General features: G+C 41.9%; 1 long non-coding RNA gene across 1 annotated transcript; it reads right to left on the bottom strand.

Annotated features, from left to right (window-relative positions):
- Positions 1-5085: 5085 nt before the first annotated feature.
- LOC108642307 lies at positions 5086-22057 on the bottom strand. The gene is made up of 5 exons (XR_003915951.1): positions 21899-22057; positions 21730-21810; positions 13212-13288; positions 7885-7934; positions 5086-5417 (listed from the first exon to the last, which is right to left on the bottom strand). It is a non-coding gene; the product is annotated as an uncharacterized LOC108642307 (long non-coding RNA).
- Between the last annotated feature and the right edge of the window lie 1085 nt (positions 22058-23142).

The raw sequence follows: 23142 nt of genomic DNA, 5'->3' as shown, positions 1-23142 counted from the left end.
AATGTCAAGTGGCTGTCAATAGATACTAGGTCTAAAAACATAGCACATGTAAACCCATATTAATTAATTGCATCCCACTCTGAAATTTGAACAGTAAGCAAATTAGGAGGGATAGTATGGTGATAATGATCAATGCTTATTTTTTCTGGGGAGACGTTGAGAAGCAGAGCAGCTTTGGCTGCAGATCATGGAGCTATTTAATGATGAAATACCGTGTTAATGACCATCAGAACAGATTTAGAAGCTTCAAGCTTTAACAGCTGTCCCTAATCATTTATCACTTACACCCCAAGAAATGCAGCAGCAGAGCCTTTATCTCCTTCCCACTAGGTGACTCTCGCTTTTGGGGTTTTTTTCCTTTTCACAGTCAGATGCCAGCTCACTCCTCTTCCTCTCATTTTGCTTTAAGCACACGATGCAACTCCCAGAGGTCTGCTGGTATCCTCTGTACCCCAAACCCAACCTCGAAAGCTCCCTCTCAGACTGAAATGCACGTTTGTCTCTGGCGGCCTTGCTCCGTTCTGCGGCGTGCTTCGATTGCCAGAGCAGCCAGCTGGGGCAGTAAGTTAGAGAAAGACCTCGTTCCCATAGTAACTCATTTTCTCTACCCACTCATTAGATTAACACATTTTAGATCAAAGGTAGACATGAAAATATCTCAGAAATGATAGTCCAAGGCTTTACTTAAATACGAACTAAATCCACTGCACTATCTCAAAAAGCACTGCTTAATATCAGCACATACATCTATAGCTGCCGTGCTCATTGTGCTCTCCTACCTCAAAGTTGTCAAAAGCATCGTGGATACTTCATTTTGTTGCTAGTTTGCAGGCAATTGTTTAAGTACACAAACGAACAGGTACTCCCCACTATCAGATCAGAGCTGCAACCAAGCGGAGAAGTTCACCGTCTCTGTGATCAGCTCTTGGTGCACTCAACATTCAGGTAATGTTTGCAACTTTGCTGCAGAAAAGGTCTGATTCACACTCCCAGTGTGAGCAAATCTCTTATCAGTTTCGCCTGCCCCAAATTCTATTTTGTTACACTTTTAGTAGTCCAGCATGCATTGACTTAGTGGAAGTTCAAGCCCAAGGAATAAATTCATGTGCCAACACCATGTGTCCAGAAAATACAAAAAGCCTTTGGGCTGCTTCTGCTCCATCATCACACAGCAACTCTGCCATGCACCAGAAAGAGCAAAAAACAATCCTGATACTGCATGGATTCTTTGCCACTGAATATTTCCAAGAATACTTTCTCACAAAATAGGCAGGATACAAGGTTAAGGGATGAGAAACCCAGAGCTTTATGTAGTGTTTCTTTTTCGGTTCTGGATTAATTTTTTTTCCCCTGAAGTGCAACTCTACAGACGGAATATGAGCCAGTTCTTTTGATTCCCTTTCTTGTCGTTCCTCTCTCCAAACTGATATTATGGTTCTCAGGGGGTTTCACCAAATATATATGCATACTTACACAATACCTTCAATGTATGCTGCTTGTGCAAACTGCAGTTGGTGTAATGAGTCCTGAACATACCTGTTATGTTACTGTAATGCAAGCACTAACCATGAGCTTGGTAAAAACACTGTCTTAATCCTTTGCTGAGATCCAAGTAAAGACTACTTAAACCTAACAACATAATTCAGAGGCCGACTCACACTGGTATTTTCATGTCAGTGTCCCCTGTCCATTTTTGTCTGAGAAACAGGATTTTCCCAATGACAGCCTGCAATTTCACCAATCTGTTAGAATCACCAGGAATTGAACTTGGCTCTTTTTTTTTTTTTTCCTCTACACCTCTCCTTGTCAGAAATCTCATTTGTCAGCTGTGCAGCCTTGGTGCTTCAGCTTGCCCCAACAACATCTCACCTACTTTTTCCTTGGTATAGCTCCTCACAAAAGTGCAATTTGCAGGTGACAAAAAATAATTCTCATCTCAGAAAGTTGCCCCAGAGTTCCGTGAGAAAATTCATACAAAAGGTGTGATGTATATTAAGAACTTAGATGAGCCAATGCTGTTCATCATTTCTAACAGCAAAGTCAGTGCAACCCTTTGCCTGGTGAGGTGGGGGCAAATGTTACGTGTGTCCCAATTAAGATCTCTCACATCAGATATTGTAATGCCCTCACCTAATAGCTTCACAGTATTGACTCATTTTAATTGTTCCTTCATTTCCTTTTGTCTCATTTGGCTCTCTCACAGTCCTTCCCTTATCTGCTTTACTCCTGTAAAGAAAGGTATCACCATATTCTTGGAAGATAGCTCACATAGACTCTACAGTGCTGGATGGTGCATGACTGGGTCTTTGCTTTTGTACTGGGGGTTCTCTGCTGCTTTCTGTCACCTGGGGAGACTGAAACTCAGTCCTAGTTTTCAAGTAAACTGCAGATGAAAGAGACATTGCCTGCTTTGTTGTGCTGTAACCTTAGGCTAGAGCTTTAAAATATATATGATTTTGGTCATTAAAAAAACTGTAGCTTTTTCCTGTCATTTATGTTCTCTATACTTTGTGCCTCATTAGAAACATGAGAGGAATCCAGGCACTACAACAGGATAGAAATGCCAGCCAGCAGCCATTACATTTTGAGCGTTAAAATGCACACAGTAAAATGGTAGTTGAATGCAAAGAACAAACAGTTTTTCTCTTAGCTTCTATTATTTTCTGCATTTTAACTATAGTAGTCAGAATAAAATCACAGACTTTTGAAATGATGAAAGGAAGCCCAGTGGTAAAGCTGACCATGAATTTTAAAAATTCTGTTACTTAATAACTGTAGCCCACTGGTTCTTCGCAAGGAAATAGGTGCCAGCTGTGCCACTACCCAGGCAATAGTCATTCTCTGAGACTCATCTCCCTGCTTCTTTTTGTTGGTAGAGGAGAACTGGTTAAGCTGCCCTTTTTCTATTGGGAAAAGCTAAATACCCTGCTCTCTCAAGGCAGGCAGGCAGGTAGCTCCTGGTCTGTGTGGCCACACAGGGAGGGAAGGGACACTTCCTGCTTTGAACTACGTGCTGTTCCCTCAGGAAATGGTTACTGCCATTCTTGGGGCACAGCAGAGGGGGGTCATACCTTTGATCATCAGATACCAAGGTAACATTGACTGGTTTTCCTCTCTCTGCAGTCTGATATGTTGCTTTCCTCATTTTAAGCATCCAAAAACAAGAGAAGAAAGACAACTGCTTTCCCCAAAAGAGAAGTCTGCAAAGCACTCGTGCTTGTGTGAACTCTTTCTCTTGCTTCTTTTCACAAAAGGAGATGGCCAGCAATTAGAAGGCAGGCAGCGCTTTGGGAATAATTCTGCTATTCTCTCTGTTTTTGGTGTTTCAGAAGTTTCTGCTCAGTTAAATTCCCACAAACAGCAGACGGATGTCCTTTCAAGTCTGCCTCTGGACCAGACTCAGTGTCATTCATGCCTGGGAATAAGAGGTGCTTTCTACTTTGCAGGTAGAAAGTAACATACTACACAGATTTTCAAGGTTAACAGAGCTCTTCAGGGAGCCTGAGATTTTACTATAGAAGGTTAAACTCTGCTACACAGTGTGTTACAGGCTAAGGAGGAGGATAACATTCCTTAGTGTTTCTGAGGCGGTCATTTTTCAACCCTTACTCAAGATATTGGTGGGGCGAGCTGACCCAACCCCAAAAGAGCTCCATCTTTCTCACAACTCCCTATCGTTGCAAATACAGAGAAAACTCCAGCCACCTTCTTTTAAATCTCTCTAGTTCCCTGCCAGCCCAACTTGCTGCAGCATGAACACCTTTCTATCCCCTGAGCCAAGTGATTTTACAGCTGGCTGACAGGAATGGTGCTGCACTGACCAGGATCTGCTGCTTAGCCCTGGCGTCTGCGTGTGCACATGCAAAAAGCTTATTTTAGTGTCTTGACTTGTATCCCCAATTTACACTTACTACAGCTTTACTTCAAAGTGCTCTTGGTCCTGTCACAACCTACTCATATGTACTTCATGTTTAACTGCACGACTACACAGAGTTCCTAAGCAATAACCAGCATACACCCTTTTTTTTTTTTTGGTGTAATTTTCTTTCTTTAATTTTTTTTTTTTTTTAAAGTAGACATTACCCGAGCTGCTCCCAGTAGTTAAACCTGTCTCTGATTAAAATGTCATGCTCTGGTACATGCTGTTTGTGTTCAGCCCCTGGGACCCATCCACAAAGTCAATCAATACATCATGCAGAACACAGATTACAAGAGGTGCCACCCAGCCACCTTTGTGCCTGCAGTTGCTCTCTCTCTCTGGCAGCTCTCCCAGCAGCCCTGCAGACGGCAGACGCAGCACAAGGGAGAGCAAAAGTAGTTTATTGGCAGAGATGCACACTGTAACACAAATTGCAGGCAGCTGCCTTAACACATCCTGACAAGGAAGCTCTGATTGGGCTTGACACCTACATGATATACAACTCTCCAACTATACAGGTCCTGAGGGAGTGCAGCAGAGGCCTGCTGCCCGGGAGAGATGCAGGTTAACATGCCAGGAGTTAGCCAGCACTGCTGCTCCCTTGTTAATATAAACAGCAGCAACTTGCCTTAAAGAAGGAAGCACAAAGTGACCTTCACCGCCCGGCAGTCAGCAGTCTTAAATCCAGCAACAAACACTACACAATACCTTACACGTCTCAGAATGGTTTTTAAAGAGAGCTAGAACATAATAGCTGCCTCCCCCACTGTACCTCAATTCACCCTTCGACTTTGGCTATTATGTGTTTTCTTGCTAAAGCTTCTGTGGCAATTTCCCCAGCTGCCTGATGCCTGAGGGCTGTGTCAGCTGCACAGCGAGTGCCTCCGAGGCACAGGCATGCTGTGAACTAACACTGCAGGATGGGGCACACAGCAGCCCCCCTTGCACGTACGTGTGCCCACTGCCCAGCTGAATGCATTTGCTTCCTGAGGTTGCCAAGTGCTACTGAGCCAAACAGCTCCTCAAACTGTTACTCTCCTAAAAGAGCAGCCAAGTTCAACACGAGGGTGTTACCCTGCAGATCAAGCAGAAAGATGCTGGCGACTTCAGCGAGGCAAGGATTATAACAGAGCAGGTGGCACTTGTAGGAGTACATGCCTGGCTGAAGCAGCCTGCCAGCGTGCAGAGCTGCTCACCAAGCATCTCCACGAAGGAGTGAAGCAATCCTGGATGAATAACCTCCCACCGAACTGTCAGACAGTGATTCACTTTCCTGAAACCAAAAGGCTTTATAAAGGAAGTGCTTGAATTTTAGTTACCTGTTTATTAAAAGCGGTTTGAGCCGTGGTGAGTGATTTCAGGAGGTTTCAGGTGGTTCCAGCATCTAAAGGTGTTCTGGACCTTGGCATTGCTTCCCGCCCCTCTTCTGACATCCAGTATTTCCTCTGTAGTGGTTGCCTGTATCCTATCAGCTGGTTTTCATCTTTGTCTCCTAGCACTCATGATGTAAGAAAACATATTCATAGGTTGTGACATTCTTCTCCAAACTGCCAACTGCTGACCCATCCCTGCTCCTCTATAATTTTTTTGGATGAGACCGGACTTCTCATAATGACACAAATCAGCTTTATCAGCTGATATCAGCCTTCTCAAGCAATAGATACTGATTTTTTTCTGAAGCTGTAAATCCACAGTGCCCAATGTGTGACAATGACATATATTTTTATATTTTGCTAATATAACTCTCAGAACCACTCTCCCATCTTGGAGAATGTGCAGTTGGCTGGTGACAAGTGTCACATTAGGAACCTCGACCACTGCAGCAGACTGCAAAGCTCTGCTTGACCACATCTCCTCAGAGGAGCCTGGCCTTTGTCCACCACAGAAAATCACAGCATCTCCACACTGTGATCCAGCTGACAGAACAGCTTCCTGCAGGGAGATACCTTAATAGTGCTTCTCAAGTTCAGCCTGACAGCTGGTAACACACACAGGCCCACTTGGCATTCACCTTCCACTTAGCACCATGAAAAACCTGACGTTTGACACACATGACAGGTACCACCAGCATGAGCCATCAGCTGAACAGTATTTTTATTCCAAGTTACCCAACACACAGTACTTTATGAAGAGTCTCTGATTTAGGTCTATATACATATACAAAAAAGCATTTCAGCCAAGTACCGCGTTGGGTTTTTGTTTAGTTTAATTTTGGGTTTTGGATGAATGGATGGAAAAGGGATAGACAGGCTCATGCAAAAAGAGTATTAGGAAGCTGTCAGCTTCCCTTCGCTGTGATTCATGTGGTCCTGAGACACAAGGTAAAATCTTACATTGAAGAGTAATATAGCAAACCAAGATGTGCTGCACAAAGTCATTTATTTTTGCTCTTCTATTGCTTCTTAAGTGACAGTCACTTAATAAAGAAAATTTTTGGGAGCTCTGTGAACAAATGCACTAAATGTACAATTACATTAATTTTATTTCCAGTCCCATCACATCCATGCCATTGCTCTTAAGGCCTCTCATCACAATGGGACCAAGTATCTTCAGGTATGTGCTAATATGTTATCATTGGTTCCCTGATAAATAAATTATGCATAGGAAGGCAGCTTTTGAGTCAGATTCTGTGTTAACAGTCATTCAGCTTCAGAAGAGGAAATTCCATTAATTAAAACATATTTCAAGGTTGAAAAAATATAAATTATTTTGATGGTCAGGTGGTCAGGTTTGAAGTACATTTTTAAATAAAAGGAAGGGTACCTCTTAATCTTAACAATCTTCATGTTTATCAATCACCAGAAAGAATTAATGCGTGACCCAAAAAGAACTTGTTTGGCCTTAGCCTCATAGTTTGCCATAGTTAATATTTTGTAACGCATCCTGAAGAAACCACCTGGGGTGTCTGGGATACATACTTCGAAAGAAGGAACTCCCTGCAGCCTCATTACATGTTTTAAATCCTGATTTACAATTGAGAACATTTAAACGGGATTTTACCTAGCTGAAAGAGCAAATTTAATTCAGCTACTGAAGACTTATGTCCTCAGAATTTTGAAGTTCTCCACTATACTATGAAACAGCCAAATAAATCACGGTGGAGAACCATGTTGTTGTTGTTTGGGCTTTTTTTTTCCTCCAAAATGTGCAAACACAAACACCAAACATCCCCTTGCCCCTTAACAAAAGACAAAGAGGAACAAAACTCCTGACTTTGCCCCTGTGGAAATGGAGGAGAGCCCAGCTGTGCTCCACATGGGGAGCTGCATGTCGGCTGCCTGGCTGGGAGGCTGTGCATCTTTGTGTCACACCTTGCTCTGCCCTGGGCCTTCTGGGTGGCCGGGGACACACACTTGTCACTCAGTTTTACAGAACAGTGTGGGAGTCAATGTCCCTTACCAGAGAAGCAACTTGTGATCAGTTCACAAAGAGCCTCTGCTTCAGCACATGTAAAACAAGAGTTCATATTGCTGCTGGGTTGGTAGGCCCCGCGAGGCCAAACTCTTCAAAAAGCCCCAAGTACTTCCTTTCTAACACAGGAAAAGCCCTGCTCCAGCAGGATTTGCCTTTTCAGGGCCAGCACGCTGTGCTCAATAAGCCCAGCTGCCACCTACCACTGCTTGAGCGCGGGGCTAAGCCTGTGCTTTCTCCTGTGCCTGGACTTGCCTTCTGCCAGGGAATACAGGGAAAGTTGCAATCTCAGGCTGACGCTGAAAGGTTACGGAGTTGTCATTGCTCCAAACCAACTCTTGCCCCATCTGCTTCCCTAGCATCTGTTCCCATAGCAGTTCCTGACTCCCCCCAGCGAAGGAAATTGGTCTGCTGCACACTGTCGGTACGGAAAGGATAGGAAAGGAGGAAGCAAAACTGGCGCTGTACCAAGCTCATAAGTATTGTCAGGCCTGTTGAACAAATCTGTTCTGCACAGGGCACAAATCACTGGCAATGATGAAATTTCTACCTACCTCAGAGATCCCTATGGAAGTGCCAAGCACGAGTTTCACTTTTCTTCTTCCTGGACAGGCAGAGTAGCAGTGATACGCGACTGCACTGGGAGGAATAGTCACCTAAAGTCATTTGTGAATACAGTAATATGTGACTTACTAAAGAGCCTGAGACATTTTGATTAGGTCTAATAACCTCACACCTTAACAGATGCCATAAGTATTTCTATAGGGAAAAAGAGCAGAAATGGGATGTACATGAACAGCGATAAAGGGCAGGGAAATGTAAGAAGAAGCAACTAATTTATTAGTAATTGATATTAAGGAAATACAGAATATTTTGAAATACAAAATTAAACAATTCGATTGCAGTCAGGAGTCAGTTCGTGTTTTAAAAAGGTATGTGAACTTACAAATGCAGACATAGATAATAGTGTCAAGATTGCCCAATAAAAATGACAAGAAAGGGCAAAACAAAACCAAGGTTCGATTTTGCTCACCAGAGCAATTATAATGTCCTGGCACTCAGTAGCAAACTGTGGTGACTGGGCTCCTAGTTTATGCTTTTGTAATGCCAGGGGATCAACTGTGATGTTCTGAGCACTAGGCAGCAGCAGCAGACAGTTCAAACATCTGAACAAACCCTTCTTTCTTCCAAGTCTGCTAAAGATCTGGACCTGTAACACCCCAAATTGTCATTAAATAATTTAGTCTTTCCTTTCAATTCTCAACCACAGAACAGGCACCGCATTTAATTAGTGTCTCAATTATCATTTAAATGTTTGCTCATCAAGTTCAATAAAGATCAAGCGGCTGAATTTTGAGACAAGTGGCTCTGTCATCAGTGATCTCCCAAGGGGTGACTTATTTAAAGGTTAGAAATTCATGCAAAGAGTTCTAAAAAAGCATTTATTCGGTATAAATTCTTTTGGTTGAAGACCCTGCCCCTGTGAGCAAGTGTCCAGTTCATCTGACCTTAATGGATTAAGATGTATTTCATGTGTCACAGGAACAGACTGGTCCTAAGCTGCACTCAGAGGCTTCTGAGAGGTCATATCTCTCTAAAAATATTTTCTATCAAGCAATTATACTGTAGAAAATTAGCAAGTGATTCACTAAAATAACCTAACTACACCAGCTGCTGAAATAAAGAGATAAAAAGGTGTGCAGCTGCAATTTCAAGGAGGTGTTCTAGTGGCTAGAAATCTGCTTCGCAAAAGAAAGAGTCTTAGATTTGCTTGATCTCCTTCCAACCACCAGTCATCAGCCTATTCCATGAAATGTTTGTCTCTAATCACTGGAAGGGAAGGAAAGGAAGACAGCAATGAAAAATCCCCAAACTTATCACACCTTTTTGAATGAAGATGCATCATCTTTGCTTTTATCTCTGGGCCTCCTACAAAGTCTGGTACTTGCAGAAATATACAAATTTTCTTTCAGCTTAGGCTTTTGCAGCAGCATTGGAGATGAAGAGAGCAGAGTTCTTGAATTTCACAAGCGTTCTTGAATTTCACAAGCAAGATACATAAGGAATTCTTACTGCAAAGCAGGCACATTATTTGTAAACCAAGTGTTTCTCTTTTTCAAAATCCTACTGGCCTCTAGTTGCCCCAGGCATTCCCTCAGAGCTCCAGCTAAAGACAGGACTTCTCAAGCTACCTCTTATCTTATTCTAGCCTACTGCTTTCCAAGGCAGAGTATCAGCTGTTAAGCAGGTCCTTGCCCTCAGTTCCCACATGCACTTATTACCCTACTGTTGGCTAAATCAAGAGGCACATCACCAAAACAGTCATACAAGTAGACAGTCTTGATTAGTGCCTCAGAAACCTCATATTTAACGTTTGTTGCTCAGTGATTTGCAAGGTATGTATTGCCTCAGGTTTCAAATCATTGGCAAAATGGCAGAAACATTCAGCAATGCTGAATCAGAAAACATCCATTGCTAGAAACTCACCAACAACCTCCCATCAACAACTATATTGGGGTATGCCAGCAAGCAGACCAGTTGTGAACTTATCCATTTTCTCATAACACCTTGCACTATCTAAGTAAGGTATTTTTGTTTTGGAGTTTTTGTCCAAAGCCAAAAATCAGATGTCATATGGCATTTATAGCCAAATGTTTGCCAAGCAAACCATAACAATTCAATTTTTTTTTTGTTCATCAGATATGTAATCCTACAAAGCAAAAAACCTAATTTCACCAAGGCCATCAATGCATGATTCAGATTTACTACAAAAGTTTTAGCCCAAGCCTTGTGGACAGAGTTCTAAATCAACTGCTTCATTAAACTATTCAGCTGCTGAACTAGCCAGTCCACAGTTCCCACTCACCATTTCACATTTATTTACTACCACAAGCTTTACCTGTTTTAAGCAGAGATTTGTTTAGCTGTCTGCAACCAATTATATTTATTGCAAGCTTCTGTCACAGGCTTTTTCCTCAGAATTTTGCCAATTACAAAAGAGGTTTAAAGATCAGCAAACTCCAAACTAATATGGCTAAGATTACAATTCGTGCTAATGACATTGAACTAAAACAGCTTGGCACCAACTGCAACGATGATATGAAATAGGGCTACACAAATAATTGATTTCTCAGATTGGTTGTTAACTTAACAAAAAATATTTTTCCCCTAATTAGAAGGATTGTACCTTTGTCTTTAAAAACCCCAACGAATTAAGACAAGTAAGTTAGTTTTGCTGGAGCTGAAATAAACTGCTGTTTCCATGTTGATGATTTTAACCCATACAATGCAGTTGAAATGCCACAAGTATTATTCACCAAAGAAAGGACAGTTTTGTTACCCCAGTGCTTTGTTGCATTGTTTGCTCTAATTTCTAGGACACTCTGGGATCAATAACCTCTGAACCAGATGAAGGGCTGTAAGGTGCTGGGCTATGGCACACCTCCAGCTCAGGCAATTACCAGCTGGCATAGGTGTGTACAGGGGAGGAGAGAAAGATTTTCCAAGGTGAAAAGGATTTTACATCAAGGATTTTACAAACTTCTCACAGAGAAGTCTGCACCTCTAACTCTTTTATTTGGTGTTGGTTTGTTCAGTGATTTAAGAGTTATAGATCCATGAGTCAGTTCCCAAACATTTCAGGTCGAGGTTATCATTGAATCATAGCCTTTGTGAAATGCCCTGTCTCACTTTTCATGCAGCATTTTTCTTTCCTACTGTTGTTTGTACTGTTGCCTGAGCACTGCAAGCAAGCCTCTCAATACAAGAACAGTGTAACTTTCCCACCTCTCACTGCATAGAAATAATTTTGCCTTCCTTCATCCCCATACTCGGTGCATTAACATAGAGCTCATTCAAGACTGACAGTTTCTTATTTCTAAGCAAGAAGTATTGTAGAGGTGGTGGAAATGTACAGTGCTGTAGCCAGGAGAGAAGAAATATAGGCAGTACAAGCTAACCCCTGCTAGATAAATATTTGGGCATCACAATCCCTAATGTTGTCTTAGATGGCGTTTGAAAATGAAATAAAATAATTGTGGGAAGAAAATAGGGGGACACATTCTTCCCATCTTCCCCGTGCTACGGTTTAGCCCTCAGCCTACCACTTAAAAATGTTCTTACCTAAGCAGAAATGCTACAAAGAAACTTCCCAAAGCCAAAACCAATCTGCAGCCTGAGGCAGGGCAGAAAGGGAGTACCCTGTTTGGCTGCAGCCTGGCTCCTGTGCCTCCTGAAAAGGTTTGTGCACAGGGTGCTTTTGCTTTGCGTCTGGGTAATTAAGCCTGTTACCTGCTAGTAAAAATGCAGGAGTAGGTATGCAGACTATCCAACACCTCTTTAGCAAGAGAACAGGCTTATCTCTGCTGCATTTGCTCTAAGGGCAGGCTACACCGGTTGTAGCCAGGAATAGGCATTTCCATCTCATCTTGGCATCCCCGGTGAGGCATTTTAATTATCGCAGTTCAGGGTTCAAGCCTTAGACATACCTTCCAGAAGGAAGATAATAAACAGTGCAGCATCCACATCTTCAACACTCTGTAATTCAACCGCTGTATGAATATGTGTGTTTAGGGGCTGAACCCACCCTCAGGAAGACTGAGTTCCTATGAGACTGCCAATACAGCGTCCAGACATTTTGGGATAACAGGTATCAAGCTCCCAAAGGAAAAGGCAAAGTGCAGACATGCCAGCCCACCTGTTCATTCAAAACTGCTTCTGAACAGAAAGCTGACTGCCACAAAAATCTCACTCCAAATCAGGAGAAAAATAATTATTAGACACACATATTAAGGGTGAATACTAATCTCTTGCTGAATGCATCCTCCCTGTCGCTGCTGTTCTGCAGTACTGAAATTTCTTTGGTCCTCTCGCTTTTATAGGTGAATGTCTTACTGATGAAGACCTCTAAGACCAGCACATTTCCTTCGGTAGAGCTCAAAATATTTGATCAAATGAGACTGGTTTCAATATTCTTATTTTATATGTAAGAAAACGGAGGCAGAAGGAAGTGATCTCTCAGCAAATCAGCAGCAAATCTTGAAAGAGGGCTCAGAGTCACTCAGCTCTGCCTCAGCACTTCAAGGAGGCCAACCCAGCACTGCCTCAGCCCCCAGGCTGGAAAAAGACACCTCTGTCTGTCCATCCATCCATCTGCCCCGGGGCATCTGCAGGGCAGGGACCACCCCATGGGCTACAGTGGAGTCTCTTTAAAGGCTCCCATCAACCTTACCTATCATCAGCAGCCCACAGTTGAAAAAACCAAATATTAGTCCTTGGAAGCAATATCTTTTAAAGGGTAGAGAGAACAGATGTCCATGTGTTACAGTTCTAATATAAATATCAAGTCCATTGCTTCTGTTGCCAGGCATTCTGGTTGTGACTTCAGTTTTCCCACAAAGAGAGCGCAGAAGCAAAGCACAGATGGGGAAATATTAGTTAAACCACCAAAAAAAAAAAAAAGATATTGCTGTTTTTCTGCAAAAGGAAACAACATTTTTAGAAAACACAAATGTAGTTCCAAGCTAAGGGGTTAATACTTTTTTAAAATTCAAATGGAGTGGCAGATCAAATTTATAATTAGAATTTTAAAGGATGCAAAGTCAAGACAGCAATCCTTCTGGCTTCTGCTATGGGAATTGCTTTTAGAAAAATCAATATATATTTTTATATTCATGAAATCTGAGGTAAATCCTAGAATAGGGGTTAAATCTGTTCCTGCTTCTCTAGAAAATTTTTCACATGGAGGAAACACTCTGATGAAATTTAAAAAAATCAAAAAAATGTTGATTTTTTTTAACCCCTTCCAAGAAATGACAACTATTTTCCAAAAGCACTCAAGAGTAAAAATATTATTTTTTCTGGGTGCTTTTTTTAAACTTACCCTTTTTTTTTTTACATGAGGGTACATTTTCTCGAATTTTCAGTCTTCAAGATGATCTATGCACTGTTAGAAGTCTTCTGAAAATATACACAGTTACATAGAAAATTTTAAAGGTGCACCCCACAGTGTTAGAATAAAAATCTTCTCTAGTCTGAAGAAGTTACAAGACTGCAGCCCCAAAAAACGAGTGGAATCAGCAAACCCAGCAATCAAATAAATGGCTAGCAGTGTAAGTAGAAAAAGAAAATTAAAAGTTAGGACCTAAAAAGGAAAATTAGCATCAGCAGATGTGTCCGAATATGGAAGAACTTTGTCAGTATTTGTCAGCAGGAGGCAGTGAATGCAAACCGGAATACAGGAGATTACACTCAAACAGAAAAAATAAAATTGCTTTACAGTGAGTCAAACACTGGAACATGTTGCCCAGAGGAGTTGTGGAGTCTCCCTTCTTGGAGTCCCAGTCCTGAACAACCTTCTCTAGTTGACCCTGCCTGAGCAGGGGAGGGAACTAAATGGTCTCCAGAGGAACTTTCCAACCTTAACGTTTCTCTGTGTGAATTCGTTTAATGGGTAAAATCATATCCCTGAGGCAGCCCTGTTGCAGGCTACCTGCCTTAGTCCAGTAACTCTGGTCCAAACAATAGACACCTACTGCTTCCAAAGTTCATTTGAACTGCACTGACACTACCTCATCCCTTGAGAAAGCAGCGAAAGAAAGTAACTTTTTTTCTCTCAGATTGTTTAGTAGGGTCCTAGGCTGACTGCCAAACTCTTTAATTTCTTTTCAGAAAGTGAATCAAACAGATTTGTAACTCTAACCCTTCCCAAGTCTGGGGCAACAAGCTGTCATCAATGTGACGAGTAGGTTTACGTCACTGGTCACTGAGTCTTTGTCCACTCTGTGAGATTGCTCAGAAGGTGATTTAGTATAATAAAACACAACTATGTTAAAGGTTTTTCACATCACTCTTTAAAAACTCAGCTGGGGCTAAAATAGATCACAGGAGTCAAGCAGTAATTACTGTCTTTTTCTGCTGAGTTGAGCTAGTTTTGGATCACTGACCAACTTATCATGTTTTCCTTTCACAATTAAAAAAAAAAAAAGAAACAAACAAAATGAAAGGAATCAGTTTACAGGTGAAGATAGATTCCGTAAGCTAAGTTTGTTTGACTGTCAAAGATCAGACACTTGCAGCACATTTTATATGTAGATTTGCTTCAAAACCTGCCCTTTATCTCAACATGTGTCTGATAACCTAGAGAAATCAACTGATAACATTGACTGTCTCAGTGGGGAAAAACCCAATGAAAAGAAAACAAAATGTACCTCTTCTAATAACTAATTATCAAAGCCTACAAAGTCACACAAGTTGTCTCTTGTCAGATGTCCAGCAGAGAAAATTTTGTTTCTTTTTCTGAAAAATAGCTTAATGAATGTGATTTCAAAATATATACTAATGCTCTTATTGCAAGTTTATTTCCAAGTATGAATCACCAGCAGAAAGGCAGTTTGAGAGATTTTAAGGGTAGGAGCTGAAGGCAATGACAGCCCAGCGTGTACTTGCGAATGGGAGGAGTAGAAATCAAAGCCTTTGCCCTCTGCTTCATGGCTTGATTGACCTGGCAATTACACAGGCCATTGCCCTGAGCTGCTGCAAACTTTCTTCCACAGCATTGAGTCTTATTTTCTAGGGGTTTACATTCCTGATCAGACTTTTTTTTTTCTTCAATAAGCACCTCTTTTCATCAAGCAATGCCTGACATATAAAGAGTGGGGTAGAAGCAAGGAAAGAGAAATTATGTAGGAGCAAATTATAAGTGTCCAAGAGCAAATTGACAGTGTTTGTTCAGGTGGAAGAAAATCATATTAAACACTTATTGTGTTCCAGAACATCACAGGGTGACACATTGCTGTGTTTTATCAAGGTATTGCATCCTTTTTCAAACCAAACCCATTGACTTTCCATTGTTCACAGACTCAACAGCCATATGAAGGCCATCAGCTTGGATTTAAAAGCCAGTGAATCATTTCTGCTCGCTCTGTACATAGTCTGGTCTTGCCCTTTAAGCTACAACTTCTGTACAGAAATTGGAGGTCACATATTCAAATGACTGTGCTGCAAGTGAAAAAAAGATACACAGCTGCTTTAGCAGCCCAGGTATTGAAAATGAGGAGTATAGAAATATATTTTTATTCCACTTGTGTCGCTAAGGGAAAAAACCGTTTCTGAGATTCTCCAGTAGGATTTTGCTACAAAAATACTCCAACATTCTGCAACTGACTACAAAGGAACACACATTTATTAGTCAATCATACTCCTTCACAGCCAAAAGGAGTGCCAAAGACTGATGTGCTTATCGACAAATGAAACAACAGCAACACCAAGAATAGATAACTTTCATTTTCCCTTGTGGTCCATTTTGAAGTAATTAGACGCTAATGCTTTCTAATGGTACCCACAATCTGTTTGCTGCTCTTGCATGCTTTGACAGCTTGGGATAGGCAGAGTTGAAACTTTTTCCTCATTGAGGAACATTTTAACTTCAATGAAGGAGATGCAAACTCCTATTTTAAAGAATAGAGAAGAATTCAAATTCTGCTCACAGGTAGTAGAAAAATTACATACTGTACTTTTCCAGTTCCACTGGGAAGTGAAGAAAGGTGCTTCTCCTTTCTAACAAAGTGAAGGAAATTGCTTTGGGCAGGCCACTGGCTAGACCAGGGCTCTCTGTGTCCTGATTAACCACTGGCTGCATCAGTCTGGACATCATTTTAGAGGCCAGAGCCAGGGGTGTGAGGGTATCCTGCTGCCAGGTGCTGACAAAGTGCCAGGCAGCCTCTCCAGCCTCTGGTGGCCACAGCACTCACAGCACTGGTGAGGGCATGGAAGGGCTTAACTGCAAATAGGACTTAACTTATAGATCCTTATGTCTCTCCTCTCTATATTTGGTCTACTGCGATAACCATCACACAAGGCAAGCAAGAAGGGCAGGAATGGGGATCAGTTGTCATCCTTGTTTAAAACAAGTTCACAACACACGTGTCCCAAGCCAGTCCCAAAGCAGTACCTACTGATTCAAAGGTTGTGACAGTCAGCCCATGCCCGAGAAGGCTGTAGACTGGCAGGGACATAAGGATGAGCATGCAGCTCCTGAGAGCTCCAGAGACCCCCTGACCTACAGCTTCAGTCTCTCTGGTTCAGCTACCCTCACGCCCAGCCACACCTGCAGCAGCATCAGTCTGGCACAGCAGCATCAGTCTTTGGCACACACCTCCCCTTGTACTTTTTTATTTTTAACTATGTCCTGGAGTTGGCTTCTTGAAATCACCAGGATGTTAGTCACCATCAGTGGAAAAGCAGAGGAAGAGCTATCCCCAGAAAAACGGAAGACAACATACTAGGTAGCTGTTGGTCACATTTACCACTAAAAGACTGACCACCTTTTAATTCTTCCTGACACAAGGGAGGGGCAATCCTACCAGGTCTGAGTGGCAATGACAAGCATTAATTTCTATGACCACCTGCCTTTTCTCCCTACCCTGGCTCCCCGCTCCCTCCAGCCTGCCTCTGTCTTCAGGCCCAAGGACACTCTTTTGGCTTGGCCAAGCCCCTGGTGCCCTGCTGTCCCAGCCAGGCTCCCTGGGAATCACCTTGGGCTCCTGATAGAGCCCACTGCTGTCCCCAGCTCAGGGCTCCCCTCACACTCAGGCAGCCCTGCTCCTCCTGCACCCTCAGAGCAAGGTCACCACTGCTTTCTCTGCCTTCCACCAGGCCACTGCACCAGGAGCAGACCATCAGGAAAGGGAGACAGCTGCTGTTACACGTACTGCTTTGAGAAGCCCACCCCTTCCGCTGTAGGATCATCCTACCTCAGTGTGGATGAGTTATTCATCTACTGAAATGGGCAGCCTACCCGTGGAAAAATACTTTTTGCTTTGCTGTTGCATGAGCCACCACTGATACAGCTCTCAGCACAGGGCTTTGTTCTACTTCCAAAATATTCCCAACTGCCTGTCATTTCATGCTCTCCTGCCTTCACCTTCCTCATCCTCCCAGTTATTTCTTTTGCATTTGACACCTTGTCTTCTTCCTCTACAAAGAAGTACAGCCAAATTGCATAAGCCTGTTGCATAAATCCCAATTGCAAACCTCAAGATGCCTGTCATGATGCCTTGTTTCTGGTATTCTCTTCCCTCAACACCCCTCCATCCGCCCCCGACCTCCTGATGTTCTCTAGCTCTCTAAATCTTCAGACAAGAGCTATCTTACTATCATTTTTCCCCTGATGTAATGCCAAAGGCCAACTACCTTGCCAGGTTATTAATGGCAATTATTACAATTACAAATTCAAGAAGAATTATTTTGCAACTAAATTAAACATCTAAAGTAAGGGCAAGTACATGTGATGAATACCCAAGAGCTGTCAAATCTCTGCAATTAGTACTCTGTTCAGAGCAAAAGGAAAAGCCTCTGAAGCAGCACTGAATTACAGATCTTTGTGTTCTTTTATTACAATTTTTCATTGTGGAATTGGAGAGAATATATATCACACAAGAATGACCACTTCCAAGGCTCCTGTGTGCATTCACTACATAAAATCTGAAACTTCAAAAAACTTATTGAATGTTTACCAACTGCACTAGAAAACAACAGTCTTCATTTCCATTTTAGTCAATTTGTGTAAAAAATCAAAGCAATAAAAACAAACAACTCTGCTGCAATCAAACCTACTTTATTTTTTCCATTGTCTGTTCCCTTCACCATGTTTAAAGCAGGAACAAAAGGCTTTCAGACAGGGCTTCAGTATGCATGCCCAATCATGAAAGACAACTACTTCTTTTATCAGCAATGTATTGATGAGTAGACAAAGCTACTATTTTATTTCCCCTGCTAAGATGGAGATAAAGCAGTGCATCCATCAGAACTGCATACAACCTCTAAACTGGCCAGGCAGTGGGATCAAAAGAAAAAAACAGACATGACTCTCCATCTTAAGACATCTGTTCAAAGCCACACTTTTTCCTTCCTCCACAGAGGACTTTGTAAAAACGTTTCAGAGGCTGCTGAAGATGCAGCATGACAAACAAACTGAGTAACAAGAAAGCTCCATGAGCGAAGTCATTCATGCTAAGCAACCTTTACTCCCCTGTTTGACAGTAAAGGATGTGGAGCTGCACCAGATGGGATAGAAATTTCCCCCCTGGGATCAGAGACATTTGTTCATCAGACATTTGTGCCAGCACAGAGGAAGTTGTGCCAGGAGAAGACATCATGAGCATTTGATTCTAGCTGCATAGTTTGTCTCTAGTGCAGGCAGCATTTCTTTACCCTCCTGTAAGTGCTGTTTCAGCAGCGCTGTAAGGACTTGCAAATTAGACAAATAGTTCCTGCTAAAAGTTGCCTTAATTTTCACCTACATCTTTCTGAGCTGTAATCTCAAGCAGCGAAAGAACTTTTAATGGTAGTAGCTGGGAGCTCAGTTTTTAAGTGTCATCCTTGTTATTGACCTTTCTATATAAACAGTGGAATCATAGAATATCTCAGGTTGGAAGGGACCCATAAAGACCACTGAATCCAACTACATTTGATATATCCATTGGACAGATTCAGGTCAATCAAGTGATTGGAATACAAAGAGTTAGGCATAAAATAAAATAAACCATCTAAATGATTTTCAGTCTGCAGGGAACACCTCTGGCTAGACAGAGTTGGCTGGAGTTGGGAAACTCACATGGCAGGAAGAAAATAAACAAGTGTATTCAATTAAGAGCAATCCTAAAAGCATAGCTTTTATAATTAAGGTATTATAAAGGAAACCCAAATTCTTCAGAGATATAAGAAATACTTAGAATTCCAGTGTTGTTTGTCTGCCAGTCAATTCTCCGTAGAGAATTTTCCTGTCAGCCAAGTTTAAAGGCCTGGGCTCCAGACAAATTGACTGCTCATAAAAAGAAAATCCATTACATCAGAACTTTTCGCTGTATGCTGAGCTTTGACAGGCTGGAGAATGATGTCCCCCACAGAGTCAAACCATGTGTAAGAACAAAGCCCATATGGCTGTGTTGCATTGTTCTTCTTTCTCTCATCTCTCTCAACAGATAATTTCCGAGCTTAAATTTGCTAAGATCCTTAAACAGAAAGAAATCCTGCAAAAATTGCCATCTCCAGCCTTACTGACGTTCCTCAAAGAGCAAATTGATACTTGGAATCAAAAGACTTCTTTCAGGTCATAGCTTTTTAAGGAAAACATGGTTTTCTGTAAAAATTACTGTACTCCATCTCGTACTTTTCACCTGGTCATTATTCAGGCTGTAGGCTTGTTAGCACGAGGACTTCCTACAGGCTTTTATAGCCTGCTAAAACTCCCAATATGCATTATGGCCTTCACACATTAGAGCTGCACAATACTATTAATAACAGAAAATGGAAGGGAAATTTACTGACAAATTACTATAATTGAATACACACAATCCACTAACAATGTTTTAAGAGAAAAATATATTACATATAAGAAAGAAATATCATTTTGTGTTATAAGAAGGGACTGAAGTCAGTAAGGCAGAGATAACAACACCTATTAATTATATCTATTCCAGACAGACTCCTTCCTGGCTTGTTTTTAACTTTCATTAATGTGGACTCCACAGCTATGCCACTGTATGCCACTTTCACTGAGGCTTTGCTGCCTTTATCATTAGCAAGCTTTACCAAAGTCCTGAACCTCCTGTGTTGCAGTATATGCTGTGCACCAAGGACATGAAGGAAAAAAGTAAAATTCCTTTATATGGCAATATCCTTTTAGGTATGTGAAGGCTACTATCACACGAATCTCTCTGACTGATCTTTCTCTTTCTGAAAGTGTGATGTTCAGATCTGTATATAGCACTTATGTTGCAGAGTAATTTGAGATATGAGCTAACAGCAAACATCTTTATAGATAATACTTCCAGTTACACTATTGACTATTACATCTTTGTTACAATTAGTGCAAGCGAAGACACAACAGATCAGTGTAGCTGGAAATCAGATCCTGTGGTATAAATTAAATTTAAAAGCTCTTAGCCTCACACTTTAAAAGGACTCTCAGTATTACAGCAAGATGATTCATTAATGCTATCTCTTTGTGTTGGAGAGAGATAACTTCCAACAGTAAAGACTTCCCAAATTTTTTGCCACTGATTGTCACACTGTTGGGGTGGAATTATAAGATGTACATCTGATTTTTTTATACTGTGTTCAGCAACTATTATGAAAGGAAAATCCATGTCTTCAAGGATGTTTCTGATCAAACACATCCCCAGAGGTCTCCAAGAATCATGACCATTGCTTATTTGGCATCTTCACCTTCAGAAAATGAGGTGGGAGAGAGAAGCAGCCACAGAGCTGTTAAGCTAAGTGGATTCTCTTACACCACCACAACACAGTATTAGCAGAAGGCACAGCAATTGAACTGTGGATAACCAAACTACCCAGGTATCACAGACCAGAAAGAATGAATCACAAAAAATGGACACAAAGCAAAACAGATCCAGCTTCTCAGCAAAAGACCAGGAGGTATAAAAAATATCAAAACTACTTCTATAAAGAACGATGAAAGTATTTCTGCTAATCTATTCCCAACCACCAACCCCCTAGTTACAGCTTTCTCAGGTTTCTTGGAGAATTGGCTACTGAAATCAAACAGATGACACAGTTTCACACTGATTACAGTGGCACAGTGTGCCAGTTTCCCTCTGTCCCTTCACTGACGTGCCCAGGAACTGTCATCTCTTGGAATTTAAAGCCAAGGGTCACTCGCGTAGTGGAATGCACTTCATGTCTTTCAAAACATCATTAGGACATAATCACTCATCATTTCCAAATAAATCAATCATACCTCCAAGGCTGAAGACTTAATGCTGTACTTTATGCTTAACCATCTCCCTCTAAAATAGACTCTCTCTCCAAGAAACTGTCTGCGGGAGGAATATATATCTATGTCAGACCAGCTTCCAAGTAGCACTGAGTTCATTAATTCCTGTTAAATTTTCCTTTATATTTTTCATAAGTGTTTCTCCACTCCTTGCCTTTGCTCAAATTCACTAGACAGATTACCATGACCCAAAGTTCTACCATATAACCCCCGGAATCATTATGAGAATATGTATTGACTTTTCGCTTTGGAGCAGAGGCATAGTTTTTTGTTTCTTGTTTTTTATGTTTGTTTCCATCATTCATCTCATCTGGGAACAGAAGAATAATTTAATGTCTACCTACAAATTCTAAAAAATCTGTGAATAATTCATGCACTGGAGGAGACCAAATTACCACCCACCTGCACCTGTGGATGTCAAGGGATTAATAATCATTAATAAGCTCCACGTTCTCTTAAACTGCACTACTGTAGCACCAAATAATACATTTGATCAGCGTCACTGTCAACTTTGGAAAGAAAAACAGGTGCATCACTGGAAGGCAAATGTTCTTTTCTAGATTAAAGAAAATTCATGAGAAGGGCACACTGTGGATCTCCTCACCCCAGACTTTGAGGTCAGCAACTCATTTCACAGGAGAAGAGCAGCATGCACTTATCTCACAGTTTCAACCTGGGAGTCCATCTTTGCATTAGGGGAAAAAAACAGATGAAAAATACAACTCCCATGTCATGGAGTGTAAAAGGAAATCAGCATTTTCTTTTTTTGTTACCAGTCAGTGAAACAGGTCTGTCTGACCCCCTTCCACACACACTGAGCTGTTCAGCTTGAGAAAGTACCAGCTCCTGCTGCTAGATCAGACCAATTTCCTCCTGCCTGTTTTGTAGGCAAAGAGAAAAAATTTATATCCTAGCAGCCCTCTCACTCCAAGAATGGAGCCTGAAGTGTTGTCTCCATTGTGACAGTGGAGCTCAGGTCTCTCCAGCAAACAGGGTGCCTGGTGCTACATAATGCAGAGCTCTGTCACATCACAAGGGTCTTTGCCAGGTTTTTATACTAACCACTGTGAATTCTGTAAGTGTCAGCAATGCAAATGATATATTTGATCCAGAGTTGCTCCCTTTTGGAGATTCAGCACACCAGGATGCCCCCATCCCTCATCCTGAGAGAAGCCATGCTCCTGGGGTCTCCCTGCCCTTCCCCCAGGCTTAGGGGCTGCACTGCAGCCAGGAGGGTCTCTCAGCCCTGCACCCACCAGCTCCCCAAAGAGACACACCCAGCTGAGGACTTGGAGCTGCTGCACCAGCCCCTCCTCCTCCATCCCATCCTTGCCCTGCTAAGGGCTCTTGGCTGCACACATCACTGTGGGACAGGCCCAGGGACACTGCCTGGAGCACCTCCTGCCCTGGGCTCAGCCTGCCACACGTCCTGAAGAGAAGGCACTGAGGGTGCCCTCCAGGTCAGTCCCAGCTGCACATGGTGTGTGTCCAAGGGCAGCACTCGGGCACTTCAGGCTCTGACCAGTGTTCTGCTCAAGAAGTGACCACTGATACCCCGAGCATGAGCCTCCCAGGTCAGCACCAAATTTACACTTACCCCAAATATGTTGTCCACAGTCTTCAGCTGTTTATATTTGCCTTGTTTGGGGTTTGTTGGCTTTTTTTGTTTGTGGGGGTTTTTTTTGTTCTGGTTTGGTTTTTTTGGGGTTGGGAGGAGGGGGGAGGGAGGTGTGTTATGGCGGTTTGGGGGTTGTTTTTTTAGGTTTCTAACCTATGGATAAAATATCCCCCAAATTCAAAATGAGATATTGAGAATATAAGGAATAATTAGTTTCCAAATATTTGCAAGGTAAACAAGGAACATTTCACTCCCCATGGCCTTAAGTACCAACCCTCAGTTTCCATTAAGTGTCTCAGTGTAAGCTGCTAAAGCATTAAAGTGTAGAAGTAGCTTCTCTGAGAAGCCTAAGACATTGTATTAAATCCATATAAACACATTAGGTTTTGATTGCTGCTT

Source organism: Manacus vitellinus, unplaced genomic scaffold (assembly GCF_001715985.3).
Source record: "Manacus vitellinus isolate BGI_N305 unplaced genomic scaffold, ASM171598v3 scaffold_34_pilon, whole genome shotgun sequence".
NCBI lineage: Eukaryota > Metazoa > Chordata > Aves > Passeriformes > Pipridae > Manacus > Manacus vitellinus.
The sequence above is the reverse complement of the archived record's forward strand: the minus strand, read 5'-3'. Positions and strand labels throughout refer to the sequence as shown.